Here is an 18,413-nt window from a genome sequence, read left to right on the forward strand (position 1 = left end):
ACCAGAAAATGGTAATCTGAAATAGATGGCGCTAAATCTACCATGCTATGCTACATTGCTTCTCTAGACTTGGTGAAACTTGGCATCAGGGTGGCAAGCACACCTTTAGTTGTGCACGTTTTAAGAAGCTTTTGCACATGTGCAACTGACGTGATGTAATTGCCTTAAGGGCCAAATACATACGGATTTGATAAACGATGTGCACAGTTCATGGCATGCACAGCTAGCCGTTACTACTCAGCTACAAGTTAACACCAATGCTACCTGGTGGTAGCACACTACAGCAGACTTTTATCTCCATTCGCTTGGCGTAAATATAGACAGTAGCACATTCCTCAGATATGCCAACTCACTCACTATATAGTAAAATTAGATAGAATATGTTATAGTTACACTGATAGAAAAACCTATTTTGGGGGTTCTGAATGAGATACAGTGTACTCAAATTTGGATTTTATCATACAGTAATCCATGTGATGTGTGCTGAGAACCATAAAGCACTTAATCATCAATTGTAAGGCTTTCATTTATTCATGCTTCTGACACCTGTTGATCTTATGGTGGGTCAGGTTTATCTGTATTGTGGGCCCACATTGTACATATATATATATATGAACATTCACGAAAAGCTGCCTCAATGGTTTCTCTGGTATTCACTTGAATGTGGTGTCGAAGATGGTGTGCTTTTGGTCTTTATGGCTCTCAGTGCCTCATTTGTATTCTAGTCAAATGATATTGTTGGTGGATGGTACTACTTCAATTGAATCATTTCCGCAAATGACAGTTTATGTTTGGAGTTTTATTTATTTAGTTATTCTCCATGGACAAATACAAGGATTTGTTTTGGGTAGTTTACATATTGACCATTTTCCCTTATAACATTGTGGGAAACATATAAAATAGGTCTAACAGATAAAAAATTATGTTGCTTTTTTTACATGTAAATACTATTTATACAAATGAAAGTATTCTACTCCTCTGAGAGGAATTCCTTAATGCTATAAAAACACTTATTGCTGAGGAACTCCTTCGAGGCAATTTCAAGGCAGCTTCCACTTAAGGTTTTTTTAAGTTTATTATAAAATTTGATCCCCATTTAATAGGGACTCTTGTCTGCACTTTTTGTATTATTTCTTTCCAGGTGATAATCATCGTCCCTCCTAGTATTGTACATGTGCACTTCTCTATTTAGGTGATTGTACTGCTTGCATTTTAGCATCACCTGAACGGTTTTATAAATATATAGTGATGGGAGTGTTAGTAGATTCTTAATTTTAAAAATTGCTTTGGTAAGCTTACACATGATCCTAACTGCCTTTTTTTTTGAAGGATGAATACCCTATTTACATGCTTGGCAGCAGCACATCCCCATACTTCAATTCCATATGTGAGGAATGGATACACTAAAGCATAGTAGATTACACTCATTTGCTCATATTTAAGAAATTGTGACATTGTCCACATTGCATAAATTGATTTGCTAAGTTTTTGGCATAAGAAATGGATATGATGCTCCCAAGAGAGATGCTGATCTACCATTACGCCAAGGATGGAAGTTTTACCTTTCAATTTTATTTGTGAACCATCATCAGACACAACACTCCATAGCATTTCATCTTGTTTGTGGTGTATTTGAAATTCCATTAGATTTGTTTTATTGATGTTTAAGCTTAAGTGATTGTTTTAGAATGAGTTCTTCAATCCAAATAAGACATCAGAACAATTTTGGGCCAGATCATTCTCGTTGGTTCCCCAGTTGACAGTTGTGTCATCCGCATAGTTAAGTATCTTGCTGTTGTGTTCTTTGGGCAGATCATTAACATATAGTATGAACAATAAAGGACCCAGAACTGACCCATGGGGCACACCATACTTTACTATAGCTGGACTGGAGCTGTACTTCTTAATAACATTGTCCACTTGGTGTGTGACTTGTGTGACCTGATATCTGTCTTGTAGGTATGACTGTATGAGATTTTTGGCTATTCTTCAAATACCATAAGATTCCAGTTTCTCAAGTAGCAGCTCATGAGGTATTGTGTCGAATACACGCAATAAATCTAGGAACAAACATGCCACCCTTTCTTTATCATCTAATTTCATAAGTATCATATGTACTACATCGCATATGGCAGATGATGTTGAATAGCCTTTCCTAAAACCATGTTGGGTTTCTCGTAGCACTTTTTCTTTGACAAGAAAGTTTTCTCATCATACTAATATCTTTTCTAATACTTTGCTTAGGATTGGAAAAGATTATCTATTCAACGTCATCTGCCATATGTGATGTAGTACATACGATACTTATGAAATTAGATGAAAAAGAAAGGGTGGCATGTTTATACCTAACTTTATTGCATGCATTCGACACAGTATCTACTTTTAGTGCTACCTTTCAGTACTACCTTTTTTATGCAATGGCTGACTATTTTATATTTCAATTCAGATGGAAACACACCTTTAATCAAACTTTCATTGAAAAGGCGAACCAGAACAGGTATGAGTGAATGTTTGCATCGTTTTAATATAATGGAGGAGATTTCATCCCATCCCGTAGAGAATTTGTTTTGCATTTTATTTACTATTCCCTTTACTTCAGTTGTACCTGTTTCATACATAAATACTGATTTTTGTACCTGGTAAGGAGTTCTGTAGTCATCAGTGACAGAGGTCACATACATGTTACCTGAATTTATAAAGTGGGTATTAAAAACATTGCTGATCATATATGGATCTGAAATATTTACATTATCAGTTGTTAGTTGGATATTGTTGACACTAGGCTTTGGTTTTCTGATGATTCTCTCATTTACACAGTTCCATACTGATTTGCTTATGTTATTTGAGGTAGCAATTTTTTGCTGTATAGTTTCCTTTGTGTATACATTCAGTGCTTGTTTATAGGCTTTTCGACATGTTTGGTAGTTGTCTCTAGTTGATGTGTCCTGGAACACTCTATATATTTTCCAAATAATAAACATTTTCTTCTTCTGAAGGAAGTCTTAGGCAGTTTTGAGTATATTTATTTTTGAAAGTAACTGGACATGTTACATTGAAATGGGTAAAGAAAGTGTTAAAAAAGTTATTCCATTGGTCTGCAACATTTTCTGCACAATGTGTCATTCCATGCCTCAGACTGCAGTGCGGACCCCAACTTCTCTAAACATTTTTCATTTTTGCTTCTTATTTCAATCGTCTCATATGTACTTTGTGAATCATACATATTCAGTATTTCCATTGTCTGGCAAAGATGATCAGAGAGGTGAAGGTTTATTATGTCAACTCTGCAGTTATCTATGTTGGTGTAAAAGTGATCTATACAGCTAGAGGAGTCCTTAGTTAGTCTGGTTGGCCCATTAACCCTGTCTGACAAATTATAGCTACATAGAATATCATTTACTTTTTCATAATCTTTAGTATACTTTAAGGAATCTATATTAAAATCACCAGCTATAACAATATGTATGTTCTTATACTTATTACATACAATTTCTATCATTTTTTCCATGTTTTGTAAGAAATTGTCCACAATACTACTAGGAGATCTGTACAGACCTATAAAATCAGAGCTTTATTGCTGAAATTTCAAATGCCATGTCCACACTAATTTCTGTGATAAAATCCAGTTTTGTGACGTGTAGATTGTCTTTACAATATATGGCAACTCCCCCACTTTTATGATCTGTTCGACAGAAATTACTATTCAGAGTATAGTTGGTTGTTTGCTGTACAGGAATCAGCTTTCCATAACATAACTCTGTTGAATCTATTTTAAGTGCTAACGGAAGAGAAAATTACCAGAAAAAGTTAACCACAAAAGAACTAGTGTCTCGTAGACCAGATCCATTGTCTGAGAAAGCGACAAAATGAAATAAGTGAGACTATCAGCAAACATTTAACAAAGAAGTGTATAATAAGCGCAAGTAGTTATGTAGGTGCAGTGTAAGAATGTCTGATATTCAGCCTGGAAGTTAATTTGTTAACTAACACATGTTTTAGGGGTCTTGTACATTTGTCCGAAAAAATGAAAAAGCCCAAAAACTCCCATTTACGCAAAATGCGAAATTGAGAGTAGTGAAAACTTAAACATTATTTTGTTCTTGTCATAAACTGTACTTAATTATGTGAAAAATAACAAAATTCCACAAAAAATATTTTTTTTTTCTTTTTTCACAAAATTATTATTGGCTCTGAGCACTATGGGACTTAACATCTGAGGTTACCAGTCCCCTAGAACTTAGAACTACTTAAACCTAACTAACCTAAGGACATCACACACATCCATGCCCAAGGCAGCATTCGAACCTGTGACCGTAGCAGTCGCGCGGTTCCGGACTGCAGCGCCTAGAACGGCGTGGTTTTTCACAAAAGTTATGCATGTAATAATAATAATAATAATCAAAATCATATTAAACATTTGGGAAACAGAACAGATCCCTTCTGAATGGAAATGTGCACTCATCCATCCACTCCACAAAAAAGGGGACAAAATTGAACCAAATAATTACAGAGGTATCTCACTCGTACCAGTCACATATAAAATCCTATCAAAAGTTCTCATGAATAGATTAGAAGAACAAGCTGACCCACAAATAGGAGAATACCAGGCTGGTTTTCGCAAGGGACGATCATGCATAGAGCAGATCTGGAATCTGAAAATGATTCTCCAGATGAGAAACACCCGAAACACAGTGGTTACTTTTGTAGATTTTAAAAAGGCCTACAACTCAATAGACAGAGTAGCGCTCTGCAAGATGCTGGAAGAATTCAGCATTGACAGAAAGACAAGAGCAATCATTCGGGAAACATTAACTGACACAATCTCCAAGGTTAAATTTATGGGGGATGTCTCGGAACCATTTGAAATCCAAACTGGAGTGCGACAGGGTGACGGACTTTCACCATTACTCTTTAATATCATTCTTGAAAAAATTATCAGTACATGGTAAAAAGAAGTCAAAGGAATCCAAATTGGCATTAGAAAAGATAATAGATTCAATGTGAAGTGTTTAGCTTTTGCGGATGACCTTGCAATCCTCACAAATAATAGAAAAGAAGCCACTAACGCCATAGAGAAGTTACACGAAATTGCACAAAGAACTGGCCTGCAAATCTCATATGAGAAAACCCAGTACATAGAAAGAGTGCCACAAGACAAATTGCCTATTGTGACAACCCATGGGAAAATCGTACAAGTACCACATTTTAAGTACCTGGGAGAAATCATCCAGCCATCAGGGATCAACCTAAATGCCAATGGGGAAAGAATAAAAAAACTACAGAAAGCATATAAACTCACGTGGAACTATTATAACAAAAAGTCCATATCCATTAACGCAAAATTGAGGCACTACAACACTGTCGTACTTCCGGAGGCACTGTATGCATCTGAAACAACACAAATAGGTGGGCAAACTAAAATCAAAGAAATAGAGAAACAAGAAAGGAAAATTCTCAGGAAAATTTTTGGCCCGATACAAGAGCAAGGAATCTGGAAGAAGAGACCAACATCAGAATTATATAAATACACAGACAAGATTACGGATACAATAAGGAAAAGAAGAATGCAGTTCTACGGACATATCCACAGGATGAATGAAAACAGAATTTCAAAGCGAATTCTTAAAGTCATCAACTCAGGCAGGGGAAAAACAAAACGGATAAAAGAAGTTGAAGAGGACCTCAGACAAGCACACATAACAGTAAACGATGCAGAAAATAGAACTGAATTCAGGAACATCATCGAAAAACATAAATTTGACACCACAACTCAGAAGAGACCAGGATGCAAATGGACAGCGGAGCAAAAGAAACAACACAGTGAACACAGGAAGAAAATTTGGGCTCAGAAAAAACATAAACAATCATCATAAAGGAATTCAAGTTCAAACGCTCTCTTAAATGGGAATAATCGAAAATAATAATAATAATAATGTTATTTATTATGATTTTTGACAGCAGCTCAAATTGTATAAATATGATGATAAGCATAAATGTTTTACAGCAGATGCTATTAATTTCACACTCTCATATTTAACTGAATTCAGGAATTTGTGATCACCCATATTGTATACCTACAAGCCGTCACTGCGTACAGCTGTCGAATGCCATAGTGGGTAAGTCAAGAACGAAAGATTCAGGGTTTGGATTTCTGTGCTCATATGTTGGATAGGTTTAGTGACACCATTTGGCACTGTCACTAGTGGAAAAGTGTAGTGTGCATAATTTACAAGACATAATGCATTTCAAGTCACTGATACTTCTCTAATAAAAATTACAATAGCAATGTGTGTGCACAAAAATGAACACTGTAAGCATTCTTCACTGCTGGTGAACACACAGCCACAGTTGAAGATGTGAGGCATAGGAACATAACCACAAACTGGTGTAGTGAAATATGCCTTCATAATCATTTGGGAAGAATCCACAGAGATGACCCTGCATTGGATACTGTTCTACTACATATAGCAACTGCTCCTGTGGCAACAAAAAAATCAAACACTTTATCTTGAAGAATCACATTCCTAAACAGTTAACCCTTCACTTTAGCAATCCAGACTTCCTCCTGTGCGCTTCCTCTATCTTTCTAAAAGAGACTTGATCAGCTGTCAACCTTCTACAATCTTATCATCAGTCGTTACTCAACCACCATCAGTACATAATTATAGTATGCATGTAGTCATCATACACCATAAATAAATGTAATCTATTGTACTAAAAAAATGAATCGACTCTACATCGCTTGAAATAAGATGAATATCAACAAAAATAAAACAAGGTTAGGAGATTAAAATAGTTGAATTAAATCGGGTGATGCTGGGGGAATCTAATTAGGAAATTTGACACTGAAAGTAGTGGGTGAGTTTTGGTATTTGGGCAGTAAAGAAACTGATGATGGCTGCAGTAGAAAGGATATAAAATGTAGACTGACAATGGCAAGAAAAGCATTACTGAAGATGATGTTGATTGATGGATGTGGGGTGCTCAACAGCATGGTCATCAGGACCCTTACGAAGTGTCAGCATGCCAGCCGTTCACTTGGGCGGGGGGAGAGGGAGGAGGGAGAAGCTGTCTCCATGAGCAGAGTGATTTATAGAGCATGAAGATCAAGCTATCAGTCATAAAACACCTCTATCATGATGCACTAAGCTATGCTGACGTCAACTCCCTTACATTTAAGGGATGAGGCCTGATAGTTCACAAAATTTCAAAACCTATGTTACACTAGTCTTGGTTATGATGGTGGGCAGATATCCAGCCCAGCTGAGGGTTGCCCTTATGTCAATATAACACAAAGCCAAATCGTGTTGAACCAAAAGTGGCACACCACAAACTTCAAATAGTGGTGGAGCCAGAGAAGGAAACCATGTGTTGGTGGGCAATTTCCGATGTGCAGTCTTGTGGGCAGCACTTTCTTCCATTGGTGTCATTGGCCTGAAGTCCGCCCTGCCTTCATGGTCAATTTGAGCAACCACAGTTTGTTCTTCACCACTTCCAACCATTCGGCTTCCCACTGACACATGATTTTCTGTCAGCCAATGACATGACGATGTGCAAGGGAATGGCACATCGATGCATAATGCCATCCCTACTCACTTCTTTTCCTGTTTTGTTGGCTGTAGCATCCCCCTGTATCCCGACATGTCCAGGTTCCCAGCAAAATACCATCTCCTTGCCTCAGTGTAGAAAATACTGTATCACGGATGAATGGATGATTTGAATCAGTTGGTTTACTGGATACATGCAGTGGACTGCTCATAGTGCACTGAGTAAGTCTGAACAGATGAGAAACTTTGTACTGTGATGCCTTTGAATTCACTTTAGTGCTGTCATAATGGCATATAACTCCGCATTGTAATTTGTAAAGTGTTCTGGAAGGCATACTAGGAAACCCTATCGGAGGATACAGCTGAGCAATTTGCATCTAGATCTAGATCTAGATCAATACTCCGCAATTCACCTTACAGCGCATGCAGAGGGTACCCCACATCACTCATACCACTACTAGCCATTCCCTGTCCTGTTTCACTGTCAAATAGAATGAGGGAAAAGTGACTGTCTATATGCCTCCACACAAGCATTAATTTCTCATATTTGATTTTCTTGGTCCTTATCTGCAGTGTGTTGGAGGCAACAGAATTATTCTGCAGTCAGTTTCAAATGTTGATTCTCTAAATTTTCTCAATAATGTTCCTTGAAAAGAATGTCACCTTCCCTCCAGGGATTCCCATTTGAGTTTCTTAAGCATCTCTGTAACACTTACTTGTTGTTCGAACCTACCAGAAAAAAATTTAGCAGCCTGCCTCTGAACTGCTTCGATGTCTTCCTTTAATCTGACTTAGTACGGGTCCCAAACACTTGAGCTGTACTCAAGAACAGGTCACACTAGCATCCTATACATGGTCTCCTATACAGATGAGCCACACTTTCCAAGAATTCTCTCAATGAACCGAAGTTGACCATTCACCTTTCCCACCAAAATCCTCACATGCTTGTTTCATTTCATAGTGCTTTGCAATGTTACACTCATATATTTAAATGATGTGCTGTGTCAAGCAGGATACTACTAATGTTGCATCCAAATTGTAGGGGCTTATTTTTCCTACTCATCCACATTAACTTACATTTTTCTACATTTAGAGCTAGCTGCCATTCAACATACCAACTACAAATTTTGTCTAAGTCATCTTGTATCCTCATACAGTCACTCAAGTTCGACACCTTACTGTACACCACATCATCATCCGCAAACAACTGCAGATTGCTGCCACCATGTCTGGCAAATCATTTATGTGTATGAAGAATAAAGGCCATGCTATCACATTTCCCAAGGGCACTCCTGATGATACCTTTGTCTCTGATGAACACTTGCCATCAAGGACAACATACTGGGTTCTGTAACTTCAGAAGTCTTCTTCAAGTCAGTCACATATCTGTAAACCTATTCCATACTCCCATACCTTTTTTACCAGCGTGTAGTGGCGCACTGTGTCAGATGCTTTTCGGAAATCTAGCACTATGGACTCTGCCTGTTGCCCTTCATCCATAGTTCACAGTATATCATGTGAGAAAAGGGCAAGCTGAGTTTTGCATGAACAATGCTTTCTAAAACCATGCTGATTCGTGGACATAAGCTTCTCAGTCTCAACAAAATTTATTGTACTCAAACTGAGGGATTCTGCAACAAATCAATGTTAGGGATATTGGTCTGTAATTTTTTGGGGCTGTTCTTTTGCCCTTGTTATACCCATAGTCAGGTGCATTCCATTGCTGGAAGCCACCCGTATATGCAACAATAAAACAGATTTGTTAAAATATAATCTGGAGTACACATTTTTTTTGTAGTATTGAACTTAGATTACTTTGGACCTCTGAAGACACCAAGGTGACAATTTGTTCCATCTCTGGTTGTGTATTCAGAGGTCTGATATATGCAGAACTATAAGACAGTTAGTAACACCTATCCTGCATGGCGCAGTTGCATGGGATCAGTTCCTCAACAGCCACAAAGTTGGTGTGGACTGTCACTCTAAATGCTAATGACTGAGGCAAAGCTAAGATTTTTGGAGCCTGTTGAGCTTGAAGGAAGTGTCGCCAAATCTGGAGTGGTGGTTCACCAGCCTTTGCACACAGACTCTGAACTGGACTGATTCAGAAAGCTCCAATTGATATCCAAATGCCCTCATGGTGGATAATGTCTAACATCTTGAGACAGGAAGTATGTTCCAGTCCATAAACAACACTGTCTTAATCTAATTGTGATCTGACAAATGCCCTACGAAAATGTAGGAGGTGAGGCCTGTCAGCTCGCCACGCCTTTTCACCAAGGTGATTTAAAAGATTTAGTGATTTGATGTTCTTTTTCATAAATCTTTCAGGTGCAGAAGCAAGGTTAATTTCATATCAAATAGTGGACTCAAAAAGTGCACATTGTCCGTAAAATTTAAAATAGTGTCCCTCATCATGAGTTCTTGTTGGTTAAAACTTTGATGAGCTCAGTTAAAATTGGTGCAAGTAAGCCTTCTTTGGTGAAGATCTAAAACCAGTTTTATTGGCCCAAGCATCCAGTCTCCTAATAGTCAGCTATAGTTGCCTAGTTGTGCTCAATAGTCTTACTCACACAGCTGGTAATGGGTACACTCTGGTACCTATTAAGAGTTGGTAAGATCCTTGCCTGGTTTTCTTAATGGAATTGATATTGCTTCCTTCCAAGTGACAAATCTGATTGAAACAAGATAGGAGCTTGCCTTCAGCTCCAGGGCACAGGTGATGGAGCATGGCATAATGAATCTGATCCAGTCCTGGTGCAGTGTCCCTGGCTACGGATGGAGCTGATTCCAATTTCAATATGTAGAATGGATGATTGTAGACCACCTCATTACATGAGAAGAATTTGAGCCACCTCATCTCCAGAGTCCTACAGAATATCTGAAAGTCATAAGTTTGTCCAGATGACATAGTGACAGTAAAAAAATGTTCAGCTAAGACCTTAGTCACATCTACCAAGACTCTAATTCCCAGCGAGGCTATTAGGGGAAGCGAACTTCCTTTGCCTGAAATCTGGTTATTGATTCCCAAACTCATGCAATGGAAGTGAGCTGATTAATGGAAGTCAAAAATTCCTTCCAGCTCTACTGCAATAGAGAAGTCCCTGGGGACCATTGATAAGCACTGGTTTTCCTTGTCCTTCTTCATCAGTGGCAGTGATTTACACAAGAGGTGGGGAGGAACTTTAAATGATACCTGGCTCTCCGGGTCCTCCTTATGGATATCAATATCCTTGTCAGTAAAATCACCATTGGAAACAGAGAGTGCACACTGATCAGGTGTTTTAGCTGACACATTCAGTATTTTTGAAGGACTTTTTATTTGACAGCTTACTTACTTATGGGAGGAGTTGGTTGCATGAGTAGAGGTGATGGCTTAATGAGTCTCTGATGGTGAGCTGTGGTATGTCGCTGAGGTTCCAAGTCTGTTGTTGACAGCTTGCAAATGGTTTTGGGGTCAAGTGTAGCTTTCCTCCTGAAAATACATGTGCATGTAATCATACTTGAATCTGTGGTCTGGGTTTGTGTGGAGGCATCACTCTTGGTGACTGGCTTCTTCAGGGCCAATGTGAAAGAAGACTAACCATTTGACATCTCTTTGTTGGGTGGGGGCGTGTTCTACCTGACAGTACATCCATCTCATTATGAGTAGACTTGAGTTGAAGTCTCTCCATTGAGTGACCATGAATCGCTACAGAAACAGATGTCGATCCAGGCAGAGTCCCGTGTGCCTCAGCAAACCTTATACAACTGGGGGTTGCAAGTGCCCGAGAGGTTGCCTGGTAGAGGCTGTTTTGCCTCAAGAGCCATTCACCCCATTGGCACATAGCACACTTTGAGGTTTTTAGTGTAGAGATGTGTATATTCCTTGCAGCCCAGGTGATGAAGCTTAGGCCTCCGTTCTCCAGAAAACTTAATTCTCCACCGCCATGCCTAGCGATGGTCCATGAAGTATGCCCAATGTTCAAGGTAGATAAGGTTTGGCAGCACTGACCAGTCCGAGGCTTGGGAAACCCCTTGTCTCTGTGCCTGTATCCAACCATTGCTGGCAAAACTACCTGGGAAAAAAAAAAAAAAAAAAAAAAAAAAAGTCCTCCCTTTCCTAAGTTGTGGGCTCTCATTGTCAGGCTCCTCTGCTGAGACCTGCCCAGCTTGGGTGGCCCTAACAAGTAGCTACACTGCTGCCAGCATAGCCCTCAGTGCCATTGGGGTGCACAAACCCTCCTGCCTGTCACAGAGGGTGCCTACGATAAGATGGCACCCTGGGAGGTTACTGAAGAAGAGAAATTCTTTGACATGAAATATAAAGTTAAGTGTTAAAAAGTCTAAGTCTCTTCTGAAGGTATTGAATTTGTCTGGAGTGCAGCCTTGTATGGAAGCGAAACATAGACGATAAGCAGTTCATACAAGAAGAGAACTGAAGCTTCTACTCATTGGCTGATTTTTTAGATATAAATTAAGGGGGGGGGGGGGGGGGCGAACAACAACTTAAACATAAGTGTCATGCAATATTTTGTGTAATGTATTATCTTATAGAGACATCTTTTATTAACCTGACACGTTCCACATCATTACGAAGTGTTGTATTCATGATCTATGGAACAAGTATTAATCTAATCTAATCTAATCTGGTGCTACACAAGAATGTTGAAGATTAGATGAATGTTGAAGGTCAGACAAATATTGACGGTTAGATGAATGTTAATGATTAGTTGAATGTTGTACATTAGATATGTAGATTTCGTAACTAATGAGACGGTATTGAACTGAACTGGGAAGAAAACAATTTTGTGGTACAACTTGACTGAAAGAAAACATTGGGCTAGAATGATTTGAGGAGGAAGCACCATATCAGTCAACTCCTATCAAAAGCATATCTCAAGAAAATCCTGGTAAAATGTAGATCCCCCACAAAGGTCACTTACAAAAATGATCATTTGACCTTTTTTGAATAATGTTAGTTAGTCTGGGATTCTTACCAAATTAATGGAAGAAGTAGATAAGATTCAAAGAAGGGTTGTGTTGAAACTTCCTGGCAGATTAAAACTGTGTGCCGGACTGAGACTCGAACTCGGGACCTTTGCCTTTCGTGGGCAAGTGCTCTACCAACTGAGCTACCGAAGCACGACTCACGCCCCGTCCTCACAGCCTTACTTCTGCCAGTATCTCGTCTCCTACCTTCCAAACTTCACAGAAACTCTCCTGCGAAGGATTGTGTTGTTGGCCATGGGTTTATATAACCAGAAGGGTGAAAGCATCTCAGAAAGACTTACTTTCAAAATTCTGAGAGCCTGTCTACATCATCTCAAATAATAACCTAACAGAGAAAAGTAGAGAAATTTGATCATATACTATTTGTTGTTGTGAAATGTTTTTCTCTTGTATGATTAGCATATACAGAAAAAAACATTGTACGATTTGCAAATGTAGAGGGTAAAATATGAAAATGACTTTGCTACACACTGTACAGTAGCTTATGGAGAAAGAATGTAAATCCAAAGAAGAAAAACTAAACAGTTTGTCAGGCATAAAACTTGGAAAAAAGTTATAAGGTGTAAATGCTAGCTTGTGGCCAAGGTAAAGGTGCTACTATTTCAACATCCCGGGTGATTTTATTAAGGCTCAGGCCACGCCATTATACTCTACGGAAACGATAGTTATATACAAGGAGTTCTGTTTTTGGATTTGAAACTGGATATGCTGTTGTTATGTGACAGTCATTTTTACTCGTCCCGCAATTTCTGAACACACTTAATGGAAAAATCCGAAGTCGTCGTAATATTACGTATACCGTACTTCAACATTTTTGAAAGATTGCGTTTACTAAACGAACGTATACGGAGATTTAATTTATTTGACAAAATTAAGGAACGAATTTAATTTACTATCCATTTATAAGCGTATGTATTGAAAACTTACGGTCTGATTCATGCTGGAGCTGTTAACCACGTGAAATAACTTTCACCGTTCCCTTGCTTCTGTCGAACATATGGGACTACTATGCCTATAATACAAGCATTAACTACACAACCTTTTGTAAGAGTCTGTTATTTATTACAAGTGGTAAAAAAAAAAAAAAAAATTAGCCATATGTGTTCAATGTTGGAAGTAGTTGTAATGGGGGAGTACGGGCAATTATGTCTACAGTTTAATAGTTGATTCAGTGTAGAAGCAAACAACTCAGTCCTGAGTGAAGCCGATAGCAATAACTGCAACTAGTGTCTCTTAACTGTCCGACTGTTATGAGCTTATGTGTGAATACCATTTGCTGTTCTTCCGAAGCAGTCGCTTGCATATCGTGTAACTTATCATTATTGGTGAAGCGTTCTACATTACACGAAAAATAATTATGCAAGTGTTAAGCAGAACAAAGGACTGCCCTAATTCCAGCAGCTTACGGCATGAATGTTTACGATATTCAAAGCGCTCATTTCAGCAATGCGATTACAATCAGAAAAATATCTGGCGCATTATGACAATAAAATACCCTTCCGTAGATTAGATACATTAAAGTATAGATTCTCGTTTGGTACATTATGCGTTCAAAACTAAGGCTCAATTCGTTTTTCCATCTCTCAGTCTTCCGCATATTTGAATTTTGAGGATACAAGCCACTCAAAATTTCGTGCGTGCTCATCGTGCTGCCATCTAGTGTTGCATGACGTTAAATAGTGTCCACGTGATCGGCGCTTGGTAAATGTGTGTGTGTGTTGATGTGTGCAAGTCCCCAAAGTTTGGTTCCACATGTGAAGATTATTGAAAAATTTGAGGACACCCAGTAAGGAAAAATTTTAACCTATGTATGAGGTTAATGTAGAATCAGCTGTCTTGTCGATTTATAAACAACAGTGCATTTGTTGGGACGTAGTTTGCTGTCGAAAGCTGGTGTTTAAAAATGTGCCTATCGTGTGGCATATTTTGTAGGAGTGTTGCCTGTTCACGTTGGCTATAAATAACGTTACTGTATTAATAATTTTAACGTTTCAGTGTAATAATTGATTAATATATGTCATTTTTTGTTTATTCCTGCATTAATCATTTCGAGGACATGCCGAAGTTTCGTAGGTATTCCGACCGGCGCCAAGCTAAACAAGTGAGCATTGATAGCATACCATGCCTCACGGCTTGGGTTACTGTTAGCCGGTTGCTAGTTGTTCAGAATATAAATATGAGGTACCAATATAAGTATGATGATTGTAATGAGAGAGGTTGGATAAGGTTTTGTTTTCGATCAATCAGCAGCTTTGCTCGTTCGTTTCTATAATTGTTCTTTTTTTTTTACGTGGACGGAAAAAATTATCGATGCCTGCCACGGAATTTACTTTCCTGAAACCGCCTCTTTTTTGTTAGTAATAATGATGATGATAATTATTTACTAACGTAACTAAAGTAGAAGCGGGTGTCCGGACATTATAAGCAGCGTTCCGGATAACCATATTGCGAAAGGTGAAGTGAAAGTAAATCAGATTTACAAATGTTTTTATCACATAGAGGCATTTCTTCCTTTTTTTAAAAAAAAAAACAAAACATTTTTCCATTTGCATATTTGACTGGTGTTCTTCCTTTTATTGACTTTCGTTCCAACAACTTTGTTTGGTCTAAATTCGTTTTCATTCGTATTTTTTCGGAATGAATTAATAGGCAAGATTAGGATTTGCCGTAGATAAGCGAAACACTATAGAACATTTATAAACCTCCTGTTTTTCAAATATTTAATAATAAAATTGCCGTTATACAGAAGATAATGTGCTTACTGCTTTGTAGCCATATAGGTACGTAACTGTTGATATGCAAAAAATTTCTTCTTACCTATACAACTAACCATGTTACAATAGTAGCAGAGATAATACCCCGACGTCAGGATCATATGTTTGAAGTATTTGTGCTAACTGTAGAATAGTAGTAGTCAGTCACTGCAACATTCAGTACAGCTTATAAACAAATAAAAAATATACACACATAAATCCGTAATTGCTTGCTCCTGTACCAATCTCATTGCTCATTGTGATACATTTTCAGTTTTAACATTAGATAACAGTGCTTATTGTGTACTGGAGGCCCAAGCTAATTGATTCTAGCACCACTAATCATTTGATACACTACATTAATAACATCCAATAGTGATATACTTCATTTCAAAAGTTGCAGTGCATTACCTTTATTTACACAAATACCATACTGTTCTATCTGCTCATAACTTTAGTCACTGCCCGTCAAAGGGCAAAATATTTTGAACTGACAGATTTTTTAGTTGCTTAACTTCATTTACATTTACAAGCAACTATGAAAATGTCTGTATTTTTCTTCTCTATTACCTATCTGCTATATTTCACATTTGCAGTTGTTATTGTTAATGTGAAAATTAAAAAATTATGCCTCTTCCTATCTTTTTTTGTCAAACAAAGGACAGAACATTTAAACCTGCAGTTGCATTTAGATAATAATAAACATTCAGAAAAACAGTGTGTGTATAATGTATTTTAGAGTGTAATCATTGTTGTTAGTGAGAATAAAACTGCTGACCTGGAGAAAATGTGTAGTATCAAAGATGTGGCCTGTACTAAATGATCACTGATGCTCTTTTTGCAGTTGACAGTTCCATTATGGGGTGCTAGATGAAAGTAGCCTAGATGAATCATGGACAGATGCTAGATAACAAATGAAACTGTTTTGCATACAACTCTTTCAGCTCTTGTCCCAAGTAAAGAAAAGCACACATGTAAATTGTCGTTTTTTCATAACACAGAAATAATACAACTGCTGCGTCTTACCCCGATGTACATCAGTGCTCAGTATTGCTGGTTAGTTTCAACCTGTTTCAAGAAATATAAGTTGTCATCTGGATAGGAATCCAAACGTAATATTTATTTATTTCTAGCTGTCAGTACATGCAATACAGGTTCTGGTTGGCACCAGGTTTATTATTTTAATTGTACAAACAATGTTGGATTCAAACAGAATCGGATATTTGTTGTTGTTGTTGTTGCTCATGTGCATAATACATTTGGAAGTCTATACATGGTTGTTAGAATAAGACCAGAACTGTTGACCGGAAGAAAATAGGGGAAGGGTCTTGGCAGTAGAGAAAAATAGTTGGGACATAAAAGACTGGCAGATAAAAAAAAAAGTAGATCTTGAAATCCTGGATATAGTAATACTTTTTGAACACAGTAGGTACTGCTTTCAAATATCCCTTCATTTTTGTTCTTGGTTTGTACATTAATTAAGATAACATTGTAACTGATGTTTCAACAAGTGAGTGGTATGGGCCAACTGCCAGTCAATCATAGTTCTCTCTAGAAAGTCACATGTGACCTTTGCTGCCTGCTTTGTAAGTACACACAAGGTTTTGTCAAGTGTACCATAAGCATCTGTCTATAGTCTGCAAACCACTGTGAAGTGCATGGCAGAGTTTATCTCCTATTATACCAGATCTTAGGGTTTTTGCCCATTCTGCTCACTTGTGGAATGCGGGAAGGATGGTTGTTTAAATGCCTCTGTGCATATTGTAACTGATCTGCACATGTCCTCAGGATCCCTGTGGGAGTGATATGTAGGAGGTAGTAGTATATTTCAAGAGTCGTCATTTAAAGTCAGTTCTTGAAACTTTGTAAGTAGGAATGTGTGAATAATTTGTCTCTGTCTTCTAGAGTCCGCCAGTACAGTTTCTTCAGCATCTCTCTCTGACAGTCTGCCGCAGATCAAACCAACCATTCATGCTGCCCTTCTCTGTGTACAGTCAATATTCCCTGTTAGTCCTATTTGGTATGAGTCACACACACAATATTGTAGGATATGCTGCACAAGTGATTTATAAGGAATCTTCTTTGTAGACTGATCGCACTTCCCACATATGTATAAATCGCAGTCTTACCATCTGCTTTAGGCCGGTATTACACTATCAACCTTGTCAAAGTTTATAAGTCAAAAATTTTTGTCAAAGATGTTTGATGGTGTAATAGGGCACTATGTCAAATCTCGTCTGTCGTCAAATAAATTTGATCAAATATAGCGCCTCGCTGTAGATTTGATCAAAACAGTCGCTTGGCTTCTGTTCACTGTAATGTGACATATTACCACGTGGAGCGCTAGCATCGCAGCGTTCTGTCATCTGTAGTGTGTTTATAAACATGGTTGGTAAATACAATTGGTGTGTACCGACAACTACAAAATTAATAGAGATGTATGAAGCTGATGAGGCACTTTGCAACATGAGTCATCCTGAATGCAAAAATATATTGAGAAGATTGGAGACCTAACCTAACCTAACTCTCTCCTGTAGCAAGGAATCTGAGTGTTACAGTGAGCCTGTTCTTAAGTGAGTATTGTGCTTTGTGATATGAGTATACACTTCACTGAGCAAATACTGAAATGTATGCTCACGTAACAAGTTTTGTTGAATGCTGTTATCATCTCATCGTAAAACCCACGGCTTCACCTAGGTACGTTCCCTTTTTCCCCCATGCTTCTCTTCCACATGTGCACACAGTGCAATTGTGGTACATGCAACTGCTTGACGAAAAATATGATGACAGTGTAATACCCCGTTTTAGTGCCACATCATAGATCTTTGTCAAATAATTTTGACGGATATTTCATCAAATCTTTGACAAAGAAATTTTATAGTGTAATATCGGTCTTACCCACAGCTGAACCTGTATGATCATTCCATTTTGTATCTCTACAAAGTGTTAACTGTAGGTATTTATTTGTGTAAGTTAACAGAACACTTAATGTCGGGTCATGGCTGGTGTACAGTACTTACAGCTGTGATTCAAACAGCTGAGGGGGAATGGCTGCTAGATGTTGCTGGCAGGAGGCAATTTGCAAAGGTGTGATACAAAGTAAGAAATATTATCATAGATA

At 38.0% G+C, this 18,413-nt stretch overlaps 1 protein-coding gene across 4 annotated transcripts in view; it reads left to right on the plus strand.

Moving 5' to 3' along the window:
• The first annotated feature begins 14,237 nt into the window (after positions 1–14,237).
• The window catches only part of LOC124605508 (formin-J), a 123,839-nt gene continuing 119,663 nt past the window's right edge, over positions 14,238–18,413 (plus strand). For all 4 annotated transcript variants that reach the window (XM_047137243.1, XM_047137242.1, XM_047137244.1 and 1 more), the window contains exon 1: positions 14,238–14,325. The gene's annotated coding sequence lies outside the window, so the exon portion shown is untranslated. The remainder of the gene's footprint in view (positions 14,326–18,413) is intronic.

Source organism: Schistocerca americana, chromosome 3 (assembly GCF_021461395.2).
Source record: "Schistocerca americana isolate TAMUIC-IGC-003095 chromosome 3, iqSchAmer2.1, whole genome shotgun sequence".
Taxonomy (NCBI): domain Eukaryota; kingdom Metazoa; phylum Arthropoda; class Insecta; order Orthoptera; family Acrididae; genus Schistocerca; species Schistocerca americana.